This window comes from Dendrobates tinctorius, unplaced genomic scaffold (genome assembly GCF_039654945.1).
Source record: "Dendrobates tinctorius isolate UK_male_01 unplaced genomic scaffold, ASM3965494v1 ptg000086l, whole genome shotgun sequence".
In the NCBI taxonomy this organism is placed as follows: Eukaryota; Metazoa; Chordata; class Amphibia; order Anura; family Dendrobatidae; genus Dendrobates; species Dendrobates tinctorius.
Genome location: NW_027361754.1, coordinates 29,157,074 through 29,177,597, shown reverse-complemented (window position 1 = coordinate 29,177,597; position 20,524 = coordinate 29,157,074). Strand labels below are relative to the sequence as shown.

The 20,524-nt window shown below is 49.3% G+C and overlaps 1 protein-coding gene across 1 annotated transcript in view; it reads left to right on the top strand.

The window, feature by feature from the left end:
• The window catches only part of FXYD6 (FXYD domain containing ion transport regulator 6), a 155,483-nt gene that overhangs the window by 47,614 nt on the left and 87,345 nt on the right, over positions 1-20,524 (top strand). The gene's annotated exons all lie outside the window — the stretch shown is intronic.

Here is a 20,524-nt window from a genome sequence, read left to right as displayed (position 1 = left end):
CATAACCTTACCCTTTCTAGCAATGCAAACTCTCAGGTCTGGATAATGTGTCTGCTTCTATCCCGATACTGAACCTGATGCGATGAGTAATATTCTGCTTGCCTCAACTCCCAGGTGCACATACAGCGTCTGCTTCCCATCAATACCATGTATCCTGTAATTCCCCCAATACTGTGCCTGCTGCCCTTCCAATACTATGTGTCCTGTAATGCCCGCAAAACTATGTCTGCTTCCCCACCAACAACATGCATCCTGTAATGCCGGCAATACCATGTCTGCTTCCCATCAATACCATGCATTTGGTAGGTCTTTTTTATTATTATAACCATGCATCCTGTAATTCCCCCAATACCGTGTCTGCTGCCCCGCCAATACCATGCGTCCTGTAATGCCCCAATACCGTGTCTGCTGCCCCGCCAATACCATGCATCCTGTAATGCCCCCAATACTGTGTCTGCTGCCCCGCCAACACCATGCATCCTGTAATGCCAGCAATACTGTCACGGAGTGACTGACCCAGTGTGACACGACCCAATGGTTGGTCGGTCACCAAACAACACACAAGGGAACACCAGGGCAACTATAACAACAGTGAGCCCTGTTGATAGGGAACGGGTAAACTAATACCTCCTTACTCACCTGAAGATGTGCCCTGATCTCACTATCGTCCCTATACGGGTCCTTTCACCCCATCGCCGAGCAGGATGCCTAATCCCTCACTTGCCCTGCCCTTATCCCTAATTAGGAAATTGACAGGTGAGAGCACTGGTCCCACCGCTGCACTAATATAACAAAAGGAATGCAAAGACAGACACCAAAAGGGACAATGTAACAAAAATGCAACACTTAGCTTTCTGCCGCAAAGCACTGCACAGCAGGATAAAGACACCAGATCAAAGTATTCAGCTGAAGCATGTCTGCACCCAGCCAGCTCCTCCCTCCAGTATGGTCACTTTAGATAACACCGACTGTCAGCTGATGCATCAGGTGACCTCTTGAAGGATGGTGGGAGTGGTCACCACCCACATCAGCAGACCCACACTAGCAGGCCAGTGGGGGAAAAAACTGACATTAACCCCGATGGTCTGAAAGGAAAAAAGTTTTAATCTGAGAAGCCAATCTGCCACAGATCCAAAAATGGATTGTGACAGTACCCCCATTTCAAAGAGGAGCCTCTGGACCCTCAACACCGGACCTCACCAGAAAACAACCTACGGTGAGGACGCCTCGATGCACCAGAGTTCACCTCACCAGTCACCTGACTCTCAGGTTTATGGCAAACGTGGACTGATGGAAGTGACAACAACGTAGGCTCTGGAGGCACCACAAATTTCCAGAGCGCCGACCTGGGGAATGAGTTGTGAATCTGCATTACTTGGGGTAACTCCAGCTGTAAAGTCCCCAGGCTGAGAATGGCCGAAACCCGATACGGCCCGATCACCCGAGAACTCCAGGCCCCAGTAGCACACTTCCACCAGATGTTTTTGGTGGACACCCACACATACTCATTCACACACAGGTCCGGACCTGAACGTTTATTGCCACGCATACGTTTGCCACTAGATGGTGTACTCTTTGAGGAACCGACAACAGAGGCATCCCCCTGTGTCACCACACTCGCACCCTCACAATGCTCAGAGGGAACCATCACCCTCCCCTGACCCCTCCACCTTAGAGGACTTCGACACTCAGGGTTAGCTTGTGGTGAGGGTTGAGACTTGCCCCTACTCCCTGGCAGCACATCTGCTGCCCCCACCAGAAAAGAAGGGGACGGTTGTAGAAAGACAGCAGAGACAGTAGCCTCCGGCCAGCAGCCCTCACCCGACTGATCCCAGCTTACTACTTCCCTGGACTGCCAATCTATGACCGGGTTGTGTCTTTTCAACCAAGGGAGGCCTAAAACGATGCATGTTTGCATTCCCCCAAGACATAGCACAACAAGGACTCTTCATGATGATTCCCTATACACAGGTGTATATCATCTACGACTTGGGTCACCCTCCCCTAGCTGAGTGGGACAGAGTCAATGGCCTGGACGCTTAGGGGTATTGCTAGCATCCTACACCTCAGGCCATGGGTCTGGACAAAGCGAGCCTCCACCAGATTGACACCTGCTTCACTGTCCACAAGCACCGGTATACTCTTAGTTACCACTTCAACCATCACTTCAGCAGACAAGGTACACTGAGGGGAAAAAATGGAGGAAATATACACTTTCTTGCAGTGGCATAGCTACAAAGTTATGGCCCCCGATGCAAACTTTCAAATGGCCCCCCCATGCCAAAATACACGCACATCTCCGCTCCGTACACCTCGTACACACACGGCTCCGCTCCATACACCTCGTACACACGCGGCTCCGCTCCGTACACCTCGTACACACGCGGCTCCGCTCCATACACCTCGCGCACATGTGGCTCCGCTCCGTACACCTCGTACACACGCGGTTCCGCTCCGTACACCTCGTACACACGCGGCTCCGCTCCGTACACCTCGTACACATGTGGCTCCGCTCCGTACACCTCGTACACACGCGGTTCCGCTCCGTACACCTCGTACACACGTGGCTCCGCTCCGTACACCTCGTACACACACGGTTCTGCTCTGTTCAAAATTGTACACACACAGCTCCGCTCCATGCACTTCCTACACACACGGCTCAGCTCCGTACACCTTGTACACACACAGCTCTGCTACATCCACACTGTAAACCCATCCTGACCCAACACATAAACTTTACCTCATCCAGCACCATGACAACCAGCACAACAAAGTCCTGCAGACACCGAGGCCCCTGATCATGTGACACCTGACTCCTCCCCTCCTGTGACCTCATCACAGGTCCTGTGCGCAGATTAGAGAAAACAGCCTAGCGACATCATTGCAGGCTGTCAGTGTTTTGGGACTCTGCGGGAGGGCGAGGATGGGGTGCATGGGGGGCCTGGCGGCTCAGTGCAGTTCAGGAAAAATAGACTCCCAGGCGGGACGTGGGTGGGGGGGGTCAAAAACGGGACTGTCACGCGAGAATTGGGACATTGGGAGATATGCCTGCCGGGCCCCTGACTCCCCCTAGGTCCGGTCGCAGTGGCGACTGCTGCGACCATGGTAGTTATGCCCCTGCTCCCTTGTTGCCTCCCTCCACACGACCAGGGGGACGCGGCTTCTTTGATGGTACTACTTTTTACGCGAGCTGGGCAGACCTCGATAAAATGACCAGTCTGCCCACAGAAAAAACATGCCTCCACACCATGGTGAACCGCAGGCAACCTTGTTTGGGAACCAACTCCTCCCACCTGCCTGTGTTCGTCCACCTGCTCAGGTGTGTCCGCCTCCCTAGCAAGGACTACAGGGGGCACATTTGGTGTATGCCTCTCCCTCAAGCGTGTATCCACCCGGATGGCAAGGGACATGGCAGCCTCTAACGACCTGGGGGTGGTGTACTGCACAAGAGTATCCTGCAACCTTGGGGACAGACCCTGATTAAAATGGTTCTTAAGGGCAGGGTCATTCCACTGCATGTCAGTGGCCCACCTTCTGATCTCTGAGCAGTACTCCTCAGCCGACCAGCTCCCCTGCTTGATTCTACGCAGCCGGGATTACGCCAGGGAGATGCCATCAGGATCCACATACACAAGTGCGGCATTGCAAAAAACTCGTCCACCGACCGTAAAGATGGATAACCAGTTGGCAGGGAGAATGCCCAGGATTGGGGATCACCCTTGAGAAGGGAGACTATAATCGGTCATGGAGAGACATCTTGGGTTATGGATGGGCCTGCAACCGAACTGAGGCCCAGATCCTCATCAACTGCTGCAGCTGCTGCACCACCTCACCATGCAGCTCCTTAAGCTCATCGGTAAGGCTCTGGAGCAGTTGTGCAAAGGCCTGCATTTGAGCTATGGCTCACCGGAAAAAAAAATGTGCCGTTGGTGTTAATGTCACGGAGTGACTTACCCAGTGTGACACGACCCAATGGTTGTTCGGTCACCAAGCAACACAACACACAAGGGAACACCAGGGAAACTATAACAACAGTGGGCCCTGTCGATAGGGAATGGGGCAATGGACACCTCCTGCACTCACCCGAGGATGTGCCCTGATCTCACTATTATCCCTATACTGCTTCTTTCACTCCGTCGCCAAGCAGGATACCTAATTCCTCACTTGCCCTGCTCATATTCCTAAGTTGGGAATTGGCAGGTGAGAGCACTGGTCCCACCGCTGCACTAATACAACAAAAGGAATGCAAAGACAGACACCAAAAGGGACAATGTAACAAAAATGCAACACTTAGGTTTCTGCTGCAAAGCACTGCACAACACGATAAGGACACCAGATCAAAGTATTCAGCTGAAGCACTACTCACCCAGCCAGCTCTTTCCTCCAGTATGGTCACTTTAGAAAACTCTAACACCGACAGTCATCTGATGCATCAGGTGACTTCTTGAAGCATGGTGGGAGGGGTAACCACCCACATCAGCAGACCCAGCAACAACACAATACACCAGCAGGCCAGAGGGGGAAATAAGCTGACATTAACCCTTGATCACCTGAAAGGAAAAAAGTTTTAATCTAAGAAGCCAGATCTGCCACAGATCCAAAACTGGATCGTGACAAATACGATGTCGGCTGCCCATCAATAGCATGCATCCTGCAATGCCTGCAATACCATGTCTGCTGCCCATCAATACCATGCATCTTGTAATTCCCCCAATACCGTGTCTGCTGCCCTGCCAATACCATGCGTCCTGTAATGCCCCCAATACCGTATCTGCTACCCCTCCAACACCATGCATCCTGTAATGCCCGCAATACCATGTCTGCTGCCCATCAATACCATGCATCTTGTAATTCCCCCAATACGTGTCTGCTGCCCTGCCAATACCATGCATCCTGTAATGCCCCCAATACCGTATCTGCTACCCCTCCAACACCATGCATCCTGTAATGCCCGCAATACCATGTCTGCTGCCCATCAATTCGATGGGCCCTGTAATGCCCACAATACCATGTCTGCTGCCCATCAAAACCATGAATCCTGTAACTCCTCCAGCAGCGTTTCTGCTGCTCCTCCAATTCCATGCATCCTGTAAAGCCCTCAATACCATGTCTGCTGCCCTGCCAACACCATGCATCCTGTAATGTCAGCAATACCATGTCTGCTGCCCATCAAAACCATGAATCCTCCTCTAATTCCTCCAGCAGCGTTTCTGCTGCTCCTCCAATTCCATGCATCCTGTAATGCCCCCAATACCGTGTCTGCTGCCCCGCTACTACCTTGCATCCTGTAATGCCCTCAATACCATGTCTGCTGCCCTGCCAACACCATGCATCCTGTAATGTCAGCAATACCATGTCAGCTGCACATCAATACCATGCATCCTTTAATGTCTGCTATAATATGTTAATATGTCTGCTGCCCATCAATACCATGCATCCTGTAATGCCTGCAATACCATATCTGCTGCCCATCAATACCATGTGTCCTGTAATGCCTGCAATACCATGTCTGCTGTCCATCAATATCATGCATCATGTAATGCCCGCAATACCATGTCTGCTGCCCATCAATATCATGCGTCCTGTAATGCCTGCAATACCATGTCTGCTGCCCATCAATACCATGCATCATGTAATGCCCGCAATACCGTGTATGCTGCCCCGCCAACACCATGCATCCGGTATTGCCCGCAATATCATATCTGCTGGCCATCGATACCATGCGCCCTGTAATGCCCGCAATACCATGGCTGCTGCCCATCAATACCATGCATCCTGTAATGCCCCAAATACTATGTCTGCTGCCCATCAATACCATGCATCCTGTTATTCCCCCAATACCGTGTCTGCTGCCCTGCCAATACCATGCATCCTGTAATGCCCGCAATACCATGTCTGCTGCCCATCAATTCCATGGGCCCTGTAATGCCCGCAATACCATGTCTGCTGCCCATCAATACCATGCATCCTGTAATGCCCCAATTACTATGTCTGCTGCTCATCAATAGCATGCATCCTGTAATGCCTGCAATACCATGTCTGCTTCCCATCAATACCATGCATCCTGTAATGCCCGCAATACCGTCTCTGCTGCCCATCAATTCCATGGGCCCTGTAATGCCCGCAATACCATGTCTGCTGCCCATCAATACCATGCATCCTGTAATTCCCCCAGTACTATTTCTGCTGCCCCGCCAATACCATGCATCCTGTAATGCCCCCAATAGCGTGTCTGCTGTCCCGCCAATACCATGCATCCTGTAATGCCCTCAATACCAGGTCTGCTGCCCTGCCAACACCATGCATCCTGTAATGCCAGCAATACCATGTTGGCTCCCCATCAATACCATGCATCCTGTAATGCCCGCAATACCATGGCTGCTGCCCATCAATACCATGCATCCTGTAATGCTCCAAATACCGTGTGTGCTGTCCATCAATACAATGCATCCTGTAATGCCCCCCAATACTATGTCTGCTGCCCATCAATACCATGCATCCTGTAATGTCCGCAATGCTGTGTATGCTGCCCCGTCAACACCATGCATCATGCAATGCCCGCAATACCATATCTGCTGCCCATCAATACCATGCACCCTGTAATACCCGCAATACCATGTCTGCTGCCCATCAATACCATGCATCCTGTAATGCCCTCCAATACCGTGTCTGCTGCCCATCAATACCATGCATCCTGTAAAGCCCGCAATACCATGTCTGCTGCCCTGCCAACACCATGCATCCTGTAATGCCCGCAATATCATATCTGCCGGCCATCAATACCATGCGCCCTGTAATGCCCGCAAGACCATGTCTACTGCACATCAATACCATGTGTCCTGTAATGCCCACAATACCATGTCTGCTGCCCATCAATACAATGCATCCTGTAATGCTCCCCGATACCGTGTCTGCTGCCCATCAATACCATGCATCCTGTAATGCCCGCAATACCGTGTCTCCTGCCCTGCCAACACCATGCATCCTGTAATACCCCAAATACTATGACTGCTGCCCATCAATACGATGCATCTTGTAATGCTCCCAATACCATGTCTGCTGCACATCAATACCATGCATGCAGTAATGCCCGCAATACCGTGTCTGCTGCCCTGCTGATACCATGCATCCTGTAATGCCCACAATACCATGTCTGCTGCCCATCAAAACCATGCATCCTGTAATGCCCCCCCAAAACCATGTCTGCTGATCATCAATACCATGCATCCGCTAACGCCCACCCAATACCGTGTCTGCTTCCCATCAATACCATGCATCCTGTAATGCCTGGAAGCAGGCGCCCTGATCGGAGTGCATCCTCTTTTGGCAGCCGTACACCCAGATGAAATCCCAACAAATGGCCTGGGCAACTGATTCAGCAGTCTGGTCTCGGGTCAGAGTCACTAGAGCAAACTTGGTGAAATGGTTGGTCATCACCAGACAATGTTCATGCCCGAGATGCGCTGGGCCTACCATTAAGTAATCGATCATTAATACCTCCAAGGGGGCAGAAGTCACAATGGTCTGTATCGGGGCCCTCTGTTCTTGGGGATTGGTTAGCTCACAGCTCCGACATTTTTGGCAGACCTCCTCCACCGCAGTCCTCAATCGGGGGTGATACAACAGCTTCTGCAACCACTGGAACAGCTTCTCCAGAACGAAGAGATCAACTCCTCCGGGAGCACTACTTGCCAAGTGACCCCCAATTCTCATAGTAGCTGTACTCTTTGGTATAGCAACCCATCTTCCTACTGGAGCCTCTCCCACTGTCTCAGAATCCACAGAGTCCCTGGAGACAGAGCGTCTCATTCTCACCTGCTGGGAAGTCGCTTCAGGGCCACCCATTTTCTCAGCTGAAGGAGTTCGTTATCTATCTGTTGAAGTCACACCCAGTCATCCTGGGGCTGTCCCAACACCTGTTTTCCAGATGCCTCGCCGATCTGTCCCTGCATCACCACCAATGATCTGGCAAAGTCCCGAAAAGCAGGAATCTCTTCTGCCTCCAGCTCTTCATCTCGGTCATGTTCGGGTAGCTCATGAGTCGCCCACGATAGGGCATCAGCGTGAGTGTTCTCATCCCTGGCCCGATAGGTGATCTTGTACCGATACTTCGCCACGTGGTCCACACATCATTGTTCTAAAGCCCCCAACTTCACATTTTCCAGGAGGGCCAAGGGGTTGTTATCCATCCGCACCAGGACTTCTGACTCAGACAAGTACTCTGTGAACTTTTCAGTCATTGCCCACACCAACGCTAACAGTTCCAACTTGAAGGAGCTATAATTGTCCGGGTTCCGCTCTGAGTTGTGAAGAGACTGGCTCGCATAGGGCTGCAAGAAATCCACATAGGGGAGTATTGGGTCTTCTGTCAACATTTTCCAGGCTCTGAAGGCTTCTTCCTGACTGCTTCCCCATTGAATAGTTCGGTTCTTCTAACCGGCCCGCACTCCTTTTAGCAGCTCTAATAAAGTCTTGGCAAAATCTTTTACAAATCTTCGGTAGCACCCAGTAAGCCCCAAGAAGGCCCAATCGTCTATCACTGTTGTTGGGGTGGGCCACTCTTGTACGGCCGCTACCTTCTCACATGCAAGCCTCAGTCCTTCACTGGATACAACATGTCCCAGATACTCAATTTGCTTGCGGAAGAGGTGACATTTTTGTGGCTTCACCTTCAGGCCATGACTCTGCAGTCGACTTAGCAATTGTTCCAGCCGTTAAAGATGTTCTTCGAAGATGGCCGCATAGATGATGATGTCGTCAAGGTAAATAAGTGTTGCTTCAAAATTAAAGTCCCCCAGGAATCTCTGCATCAACTGCTGAAACTTCCAAGGGGCGTTGATCAGGCCAAAGGGCACCCGGTTAAACTCAAACAATCCCATGGGCAATATGAGCGCCGTCTTCAGTCAGTAATGTTCAGCCATGGGCACCTGCCAATACCTGCTGGCCAGATCAAGGGATGAAAAGTACTTTCCCTTTCCCAAGGCAGATAGGGATTCCTCAATTCTGGGCAATGAATAGGAGTCCCACACTGTGCAAGCATTCAGTCGTCTGTAAACAACGTAGAAACGCAAGGTTACGTTTTTTTTCCGAACTAAAACAATGGGATCCGCCCATGGACTCTGACTTTCCCGTATTGCTCCACTCTGCAACATGTAAGCTAGCATCTCCTTCACTTCTTTATACATCTGAGGAGGTATCTGCCAATATCTTTCCCGAATGTCATGATCTCAGTGCGGGTTTGACTCGCACATGTGGGGTTAATGTCTGGAACCAGTGCTGATGACTAGTGTTGAGCATTCCGATACCGCAAGTATCGGGTATCGGCCGATACTTGCTGTATCGGAATTCCGATACCGACTTCCGATATTTTTTCAATATCGGAATTCGGCATCGGAATCGGAAGTTCAGTTGATTGACGGCCTGACGTCATCATGATGCGCGGTGTGTGCGCATCATGATGCGCCGTCATTTCGGGCCTTCCGGGGGTCTCTGCCGGCCTGCCGGGGGGCTGTGCCGGCCTGCCGGGGGGCTGTGTGGACTGCCCGGGGTCTCTGCCGGCCTGCCGGGGGGCTGTGCCGGCCTGCCGGGGGGCTGTGCACCCTGTGGGGGTCTGTACCGGCCTGCCGGGGGGCTGTGCCGGCCTGCCGGGGGGCTGTGCTGATGTCCGGGGGTCTGTGCAAGCATCGTCCGATGGGACTACAAGTCCCATCGGGCGATGCCTGCTACCATGACAGTGATTGACACATTAGCCAATGATGGGACAGTAGTAGTCCCATCATCCGGCTAATGTGTTAAATGTTAAAAAAAAAAAAAAAAAAAAATACTACATACATACTACATGCTACATACATACTACATATATACTACATACATACTACATACATACTACATACATACTACATGCATGCTACATACATACTACATATATACTACATACATACTACATACATACTGCATGCTACATACATACTACATACATACTACATACATACTACATGCATGCTACATATATACTACATGCTACATACATACCACATACATACTACATGCATGCTACATATATACTACATGCATGCTACATACATACTACATATATACTACATGCATGCTACATACATACTACATGCTACATGCATGCTACATACATACTACATACATGCTACATATATACTACATACATACTACATATATACTACATGCATGCTACATATATACTACATACATACTACATATATACTACATGCATGCTATATATATACTACATACATACTACATATATACTACATACATGCTACATATATACTACATACATACTACATATATACTACATACATGCTACATACATACTACATACATACTACATATATACTACATGCATGCTACATACATACTACATGCTACATGCATGCTACATACATACTACATACATACTACATGCTACATACATACCACATATATACTACATACATACAATACATTCATACAATACATACATAGACATACAGTACATATAACATAGAGTAACATACTTACCAATACTTGTCACATTGTTCCCCGAAGCCATTGTCTTTCCGGAATAAATATTAACATAACAAACCACAAAAATACTCACCCACGATCCGAAGCAGTCCACGAGTGTGTCCCACGACGATCTTGGGTAGAGAACTGCAGCATCAGATGATGCTGCCGTTCTCTACGGGCTGCAGGAATCCAATGACGGAAGGTAGGTATCCTTCCGCACTGTATTCCTCCGCCACTTAAAAAAAAAAAAGTCCCTAGTCTCACTTTATGCCATTGCTGTGTGGGAAATTCCCACACAGCAATGGCATAAAGTGAGACTAGGGACTTTTTTTTTTTTTAAGTGGCGGAGGAATACAGTGCGGAAGGATACCTACCTTCCGTCATTGGATTCCTGCAGCCCGTAGAGAACGGCAGCATCAGCTGATGCTGCAGTTCTCTACCCAAGATCGTCGTGGGACACACTCGTGGACTGCTTCGGATCGTGGGTGAGTATTTTTGTGGTTTGTTATGTTAATATTTATTCCGTAGACGACAATGGCTTCGGGGAACAATGTGACAAGTATTGGTAAGTATGTTACTCTATGTTATATGTACTGTATGTCTATGTATGTATTGTATGAATGTATTGTATGTATGTAGTATATATGTGGTATGTATGTAGCATGTAGTATGTATGTAGCATGCATGTAGCATGTAGTATGTATGTAGCATGCATGTAGTATATATGTAGTATGTATGTAGCATGCATGTAGTATATATGTAGCATGCATGTAGTATGTATGTGGTATGTATGTAGTATATATGTAGTATGTATGTAGTATATATGTAGCATGTATGTAGTATGTATGTAGCATGCATGTAGCATGTAGTATGTATGTAGCATGCATGTAGTATATATGTAGTATGTATGTAGCATGCATGTAGTATATATGTAGTATGTATGTAGTATATATGTAGCATGTATGTAGTATATATGTAGCATGCATGTAGCATGTAGTATGTATGTAGCATGCATGTAGTATATATGTAGTATGTATGTAGCATGCATGTAGTATATATGTAGCATGCATGTAGTATATATGTAGTATGTATGTAGTATATATGTAGCATGTATGTAGTATGTATGTAGCATGCATGTAGCATGTAGTATGTATGTAGCATGCATGTAGCATGTAGTATGTATGTAGCATGCATGTAGTATATATGTAGTATGTATGTAGCATGCATGTAGTATATATGTAGTATGTATCATGTAGTATGTATGTAGCATGCATGTAGTATATATGTAGCATGCATGTAGTATATATGTAGTATGTATGTTGCATGTAGTATGAATGTAGCATGTATGTAGTATGTAGTATGAATGTAGCATGTAATTTTTTTTTTTTTTTACATTTAACACATTAGCCGGATGATGGGACTACTACTGTCCCATCATTGGCTAATGTGTCAATCACTGTCATGGTAGCAGGCATCGCCAGATGGGACTTGTAGTCCCATCGGACGATGCCTGCACAGACCCCCGGAGCCTGCACAGACCACCGGCAGGCCGGCACAGCCCCCCGGCAGGCCGGCACAGCCCCCCGGCAGGCCGGCACAGCCCCCCGGAGCCTGCACAGACCACCGGCAGGCCGGCACAGACCACCGGAGCCTGCACAGACCCCCTGGCAGGCCGGCACAGCCCCCCGGCAGGCCGGCACAGCCCCCCGGAGCCGGCACAGACCACCGGCAGGCCGGCACAGACCACCGGAGCCTGCACAGACCCCCTGGCAGGCCGGCACAGCCCCCCGAAAGGCCCGTACAGACCCCAGAGAGGCTGTACAAGGGCAGGAAAGGGTTTTTCTTATTCCGATACCGGAAGTCCCATAGACTTGAATGGGACTTCCGGTATCGGAATCGGCGATACCGATACTTTTTTTAAAGATCGGCCGATACCATCCGATACGATACTTTGAAGTATCGGATGGTATCGCTCAACTCTACTGATGACTGGCATTTCTGGGGTTAAAGGTTGTGATTGAGAATTCCTGTATTAGTGTTCTGCCTATCTCTGACAGCAGGACGCTAAGCCCCGCTCCCTTGCGGTCACATGACCGTAGGTCCTTCACTGCTCACTGACTTTAGCTTCTCCAGGTCCTGTTTGCCTGAACTATCCGGCCGTGTCTGACCCCGGTCCCCTCTGCAGTGTGGGTGAGTCCTTGCTCACCTGTGGCTGCACGCCGACCTTAACAGGACCGTGACACCGAACTGATGCGGCACATCCCGTACGGATTTCATGGGTGATGGCCTGAGTGCAACTGAAGTCATCTTCATGGCGGGCAAAGACCTCCTGGTAACGCTCTAACACAGCCTCCACTTGTTGCACTTGCTGAGGTGAGAGTACCGTCAATTCAGCCTGCATCTGCTCTAAGATCCGACGACTTTCCTTCGTGCTTCCAGATGAATATTCTGGTGCTATTGTGATGGCTTGGGTCCAGAGATCTCCTCGCACTACTGCCAATTGCATGGCTTCAGGTTGTACCAATTTTTCCGGCATTCCCAGGACCTGGGCCACTTCATGCTTAGGTAAGAGGGTAAGGTTATCTTCCCCCAGGTTGATGCACCGCACTACAACATTACCATCCTGGACTGGGGCTAGTATCCGGGCTATGAGGAGTCCTGATCCACCGATGTCAGCTCTATCTGCACCTCCACTCCTTCAAGGGGTGTACAAGCTCGTACCGGCAACATGAGCACTGTCTGACCTGGCGGTAGAGTAAGTTTAGCAGCTACAGGAACCATCATCTTCCCCAGGACTTTCCCTTCACTCGACATTTCAAGAGCCTGGGCAGCTCAAATCAATTGCTGGAACACCTTTTGTTGGGGGGTTTGCGGGTTCCTCAGGTCCAGAAAGGCCTCATGTGGTTCACTGATCTGTAGGGATCCGATCTCTCAGTACATTCATTCCAAGAATCATTACGGGCCCACTGCCAACATCCCCAGCGACCAATACGACCCCTTTTCAGCCTACATCCTTTGCGCACACTCTGATCTCCATCCAGACCACCCCTACGACAGGAATGGGCAACTGGTTGGCTGCCGTCAATCTGATTACCGGCTCCCACTCTGGCCACAACACTTCTGGGAAATGATGTCTAAAATAAGCTTCTGGCATGGTGGTCACTTGCGACCCGATATCAATTAGGCAATGAACAGCTCGCCTTCAGCCCAGATGGTAGGGCTCATAGAGATTAAACCTCTGGGATTCTCATCTCTCTTCCTTGGCCTTTCAGACTCCGCACTGCATCCCCCAGCCAAGGAACCCACTAGTTTAATAGCTGCTGTGGTAGAGACCTGCCTCGTCTTGCAGATCCTTGGGCGCAGTGTCTGGTGATCCCACACCTGTAGCAAGTCAGATCCCATTTTGCACTGGATTGTCTCATTCCCTGGTGAGGCTCGACAGACAAGCGGGCCTCGGAAACACTCCTATCTCTTGATGAGGGGGTCACTCTCGACATATCTTGGGCCGGAGCGGGGACTCTTCTAAAGCTGGACCACTCTTCCCACATTTCTCGTATTTCTCTCCAGATTTCCCGGGCCCACTCTGGCTCAGGTGCGGGCAGAGTGAGTACCACATTGCTTTAGACCATCCCTGCTTGGGCCACAACCCCCTGCTCCTGCTCTCTCATGCATGCCTCTGCCCCTGTTTCTAGGAACATCATATGCGGGCTAGTACGCAGGTGCTCTTGCAAAGCCTGTTTAAGCGGTGTGTCCCTGATACCTGACACAAACTGATCCCTCAGTATCACATCAGAGGGTTGGGTCGCCCTCCCAGGGCTGCGGGGTACTCGGTACCGGGCCAGTGTCAGTGGGATGTGTCACAGCAGCGGTGACCCGGTCCGTGGCCCTGGGTGCCCAAGTAATGGTGGAATGTGATATAGTTTATGTGATAGTTCGTGACGCCACCTGTGGCGTTTGGCAAGCAAGATGTTAAGCCAACGCTGCGTGCAGATCCTCTGGGGCTGATGGTGTGTTACAGCATAGATGGTGTAGCTCCCCACAGGTGAAGCTGTAATCCCAGGGTAGTGTATAGGCGCAGGCGGTGTGAGGAATGTTGGTACCCAGATGTAGCGGTGCTGATGGTGTTAGCGCACAAATGAATGGAAGACACCAGGGCTTGTAGTTCCAAAGCTTTACTCACAGTCCGTGGTACACACTGGTGCCTGCCTCCGTGCCGTGTCCTCCGGGGCAGAGACTCAATCAACCTCCCGGGCAAGTCAGGATTCTCCTCTCCAACACTCCGCCAACATGTACCTTTCCTGAGCGACTCCTCTATTGCGCCTTAAGGGATGAAGAGCTCCAGTACCATGATACTCTGAAGTTCCTCCTGTCAGATGTTCCTAACAACTCTACTCGTATGGCAGACAGCTGTAGCCTCTCTCGGGGACTCCCCTCTCCGGAATCCTGGCTCTCTATTCAGTTGCTGTTGTGCCCCGAGTCTTAGATGGGAGTAATGCATTTACAGCCAACTACTCCACCGATGTCTGCTGCAGAACCATAAGTGTTCATACAACCTCGGGGACCGGGCCCCGGCCTTGTGCTGAGAACCTATAGGCAGGGTTCCTCTTCCAACCCACAACTCCTCTCTGTTCTCATACTCCTTCGTTCCGCACTGTTCTTTCCCTTTCTTACGGAAGCTTAGGTTGCAGTTCTACGTCTTTCTCCTTCTGTTCCTTTCCCGTGCCAGCTGGCTCAGATCACGGAGGCAGCTGCAGCACTCCTTCCTCCATCCCCTCTTCCAGGGATCCCCACTCCTCCCGAGTGGCTTCCTTCCTCTCTGACCCTCTGTCAGACTGAACCTCTCAGACTGATCTATAATTCTCAACCTTCCCAATCTTTCATATATATCAACTCCACCCACCTCCCAGCACATCTCGTGTTACGAAGCAAGAACCCAGTAAAGGTGCTCTGCTACCATCTAAGCATGGAGCCGCAATGTGGTCCTGCTGAACTATCCTGTGTGTGGGGTGCAGGTGTTGGAGTGTGGAAAGAAGTTCCCAACTTACCTAGTTGGTGGGGCACTACACCTTAGGAGAAGGTGCAGTACCTCTGTGGCAACTGAGCCTCAGGGGCACCACATACCCCCCCGTTAAGCACAGCACATCCGCGGACTGCAAGACAACAAAGTAGACAGCAAAGAAACATACAAAAATTTTGTAATGCATAACAAACTTTTCTTATACTAATCTTCCTAGTATAGGAGGTACTCATCTTGAACGTTACAAACAATTCTATCTAAAATTTTTAATTCTAAGTGCAATTCTCAATTCAAAGTGCTATTCTCTGTAACACATTTTTCTATCATTTTTCTCTCTTTCTCTAGACGCAAGACGCTGACCGCAAATACCTGGTCCGTCACCTGTCACTTTCAATTCTTTATTCATATCACTCATCTCTATATCAGACATTCCTAATTCTTCTATAAAAGCCATTTCTCAGTTACTAATACTCTTATAAAACACATTATCAAATACTTCACAGTAAAACATTACTCAATTATTCTTGTAAGTGCTGGACACCGCTCCCAACCGGGATTTCTTGCAGTGTCCATTGAGGTAGACATCATCTTCGAAAAGTGTCCATGCAAAACATCATCTTCGCAAAGTGTCTTTATGTAAAACATTATCTTCGCAAAGTGTCTTTATATGCAAAACCATGAGAGAGCACCTAAAGAGGTGCAAACTATTTACAAGCACAGTTTCGGATCATTCAGCATCCATGATCTCCTCAGTTCCAATCAGAAAACAACGCTGCCAATCAAAAACTAGGCAACAAAAGTGCTACCAGAAAAACAAAAACATGATGAACAAAAATGCACAACTGGTGCAACTAAACCCTCCTGGGTAATGAGATTTTTGCGAAATTTCTCAATTGTGGTCCCCTCCTGGGGTTCTGGAAGCTTGGGTACTGCTACCAGATGTGGTATCTTCGTCCTGCTGATTACTTGCTAGCCACATATACTCTGCTTCCCACAGGGAGAGATGGGGACTGATTGGGGTAATCGAAAGGGCCATAGAGTTGTCCACCACTATTGGCGATTCAGCCGGCGCCATCACTAATTCTTCTGGATCTGACTCCTCAGTGTCCATTGGGACTTCAGTCAATGGTACCGCAGTCGGGGATTGTCGGCTGAGGTCAACCGGGCCATTCCTATGCAGTGGTTCTGCTCCCAAAGCTAGGGTCAACCCCGGGGCAGGATTCATACCTGGCGTTTCCAGCCGCGGTTCTGGATCCGGTACCGGTTGGTAAATAGCAGCAGCCGCAACTCCCGGGGTGACTGGTGGGATGGGCTGCAGTTGGATCCGTGCCGGGGCCGGGCCGGTCTCAGCCGGGGTTGTCGGTGGAGGTCGGTACAGCCGTGCCCGGTCCGGGCGGGGGCGCGGTCCCGGCCCTCTGTTCTGTTCCAGAGCCCTCATGTATCTTTTCCGAATGGGACTCATCCAATGGCAGTATCGGGGGGGAGGTGGTGGCGGCCACTGCTGAGGATGTATCAGCGGTCGCAGCCTCCGCATGGGCGGCCTAGGGGCGAGTGACTTCTCCTCCCCCTGTTCTTCTGACTTCTTGTCTTCTTTCATCATGGCGTTCTGGCGTTCTTCTTCCTGCCTCGGCCCCTTTCCCGCCACTGGCTTCTTCTGCCCCTCCTTCCGGGGGCGGCGTCTTCTTCCAGCGCCTCCATACCAAGCCAGTATATGAACCCTTTGGGGGGTGGGCCAAGTCGCTGTCACATAGTAATTCAGGCAGGGAAGGCCCAATACTCTTTGTGGTCTTTTCCTAGGACCTCCCATCTCTTCACGCCCTTCTTCTCCATTTCTAATGTCCATTTTACAGTCTATTAAATCAGGTCTTCTACACATTTTCAAAAGTTCAAAGTCTCACAACTTTCAACCTAAGTCCCAAGGACGGAATATTACGTCACACGTGATCAGCGCCGCTCATGGGGGAGCGCAGCTGATCGCGGCTGGGTGTCAGCTGATTATCACAGCTGACACCCGGCACTATGTGTCAGGGATGGTCACGGACCGCCCCCGACACATTAACCCCTGGCACACTGCGATCAAACATACTTAGTATCGCCACGTCCATAACGACCCGCCCTATAAAACTATCTCCCTAGTTAGCCCCTTTAGTGAACCCCTTAAAAAAAAACAAAGCAAAAAACAATGCTTTATTATCATACCGCAAAAAGTGCAATAACGCGCAATCAAAAAGACGGATATGAATAAACATGGCACGCTGAAAACGTCATATTGTCCTGCAAAAACCAAGCCGCCATACAGCATCATCAGCGAAAAAATAAAAAAGTTATAGCTCGCAGAATAAAGCGAAAATAATTATTTTTTATATAAATTTGTTTTTATTGCACAAAAGCGACAAAATGTAAAAAATGACATAAATGTGGTATCGCTGTAATCGTACTGACCCAAATAATAAAACCCCTTTATCAATTTTACCACACAAGGAACGGTGTAAACGCACCCCCCCAAAAGAAATTCATGAAATGCTGGTTTTTGTTCATTATGCGTCCCAAAAATCGGAATAAAAAGCGATCAAAAAATGTCACATGCCCGAAAATAGTACCAATAAAAATGTCAACTCGTCCCGCAAAAACTCGGTGGGTCAAAATACGGAAAAATTATAGCTCTCAAGATGTGGTGATGCAAAAAACTGTTTTTACAGTAAAAAACGTCTTTTAGCGTATGACAGCTACCAAACATAAAAACTCGCCATAAATAGTAAATCAAACCCCCCTTTATCACCCCCTTAGTTAGGGAAAAATAATAAAATAAAAAAAAATGTATTTATTTCCATTTTCCCGTTAGGGTTAGGGCTAGGGTTAGGGCTAGGGTTAGGGTTAGGTCTAGGGCTGAGATTAGGGTTAGGGGTGTGTTGGGGTTAGGGTTGGAGTCAGAATTGGGGGTTTCCACTGTTTGGGCACATCAGGGGCTCTCCAAACGCAACATGGCGTTTGATCTCAATTCCAGCCAAAAAAGTCAAATGGCGCTGCTTCCCTTCCAAGCTCTACCATACGCCCAAATAGTGGTTTACCCCCACATATGGGGTATCAGCGTACTCAGGACAAATTGCACAATAACTTTTGGGGTCCTGTTTCCTTGGGAAAATAAAAATTGGGGGTGAAAAGATCATTTTTTTGGAAAAAATATGATTTTTTAATTGTATGGCTGTACGTTATAAACTTCTGTGAAGCCCCTTGGGGTTCAAAGTTCTCCCCACACATCTAGATGAGTTCCTTGGGGGGTCTAGTTTCCAAAATGGAGCCACTTGTGGGGGGTTTCCACTGTTTAGGCACATCAGGGGCTCTCCAAACATGACATGGCGCCAGATCTCAATTCCAGCCAATTTTGCGTTGAAAAAATCAAACGGCACTCATTCCCTTCCAAGCTCTGCCATGCGCCGAAACAGTGGTTCCCCCCCCCCACATATCAGGCTATCAGCCTACTCAGGACAAATTGCGCATTAACTTTTGCAGTCCAGTTTCTCCTGTTACCCTTGGTAAAATAAAAAAAATTGGACCTGAAGTAATTTTTTTTGTGAAAAAAAAGTTAAATGTTCATTTTGTTTAAACATTCAAAAAATTCCTGTGAAGCACCTGAAGGGTCACTAAACTTCTTGAATTTGGTTTTGAGCACATTGAGGGGTGCAGTTTTTTAGAATGGTGTCACTTTTGGGTATTTTCTATCATATAGACCCCTCAAATTGACTTCAAATGTGATGTGGTCCCTAAAAATAAAATGGTGATGTAAAAAGGAGAAATCGCTGGTCAACTTTTAACCCTTATAACTTCCTAACAAAAAAAATTTGGGTTACAAAATTGTGCTGATGTAAAGTAAACGTGGGAAATGTTACTTATTAAGTTTTTTGTGTGCCATATCTCTGTGATTTAAGGGCATAAAAATTCAAAGTTGGAAAATTGCGAAATTTTCAAAATTTTCGCCAAATTTCCGTTTTTTTCAAAAATAAACACAAGTTATATCAATGAAATTTTACCACTGGCATGAAGTACAATATGTCACGAGAAAACTGTGTCAGAATCACCAGAATCCATGGAAGCGTTCCAGAGTTATTACCTCATAAAGGGACAGTGGTCAGAATTGTAAAAATTGGCCTGGGCATTGACGTGCAAACCACCCTTGGGAGTAAAGGGGTTAAATTCAACCTTTAAACACGGTATTTGACTAGTCGGCAAGTGCCGGCAACTGTTTGGCTGTGATATGGCCGACTACGAGTCCTGGAACTTTAAATTAAAGATCAACGGAATGTCACTTATATTTCTCTGACGTCCTGCAGAGTTGTTGTCCGGGAGGTGTCTGTTTGGCGTCTCAGCCGCTGGGCCCAGCCGACGAGGAGTTGTCAGAGGCTTCGGGCGTTCCTAAGCCCAGGAGCAGAAGGGGCGCCACAGGCCCCAGGAGAGTTCCCCAGCCTAAGGACTGCCCATCTCGGAGGCGAGGTGGTGGCAGCCGCGGACCTTGTCGTATAGGCTGCAGCCACGGTCTGGAGTGGGGCAGTGGCGACCGCGGGTCTCAGCGTATGGGCCGCAGCCGCGGTGTGGAGCGGGGCAGCCGCGGGTGGCAGCGTACAGGCCGCAGCTGCGGGATGGAGCGGGGCAGAGGCGGCCGTGGGTGGCAGCGTACAGGCCGCAGCGGGGCAGAGACGGCTGTGGGTGGCAGCGTACAGGCTGCAGCTGCGGGATGGAGTGGGGCAGAGGTGGCCGCAGGTCTCAGCGCTGTGTCTCTTCTTCGCTTCGCTCGGTACCATCTTCTCCCTGGGTTAGGTGAGCCCCCATCCTGTCTCTCTGGAAGACCCTTTCTCCCTCCTGCTCTCCAGCGCCACCTAGGCTCCACCTTCCTGCCTCTTGTCTCTCTCCTTGTCGAGTGCCCCCTGCTGGTCTCTTGTGCTCCTTTTATACTCGCCCTGCCCCCACACTTTCCAGAAGAGTCTCTGTCCC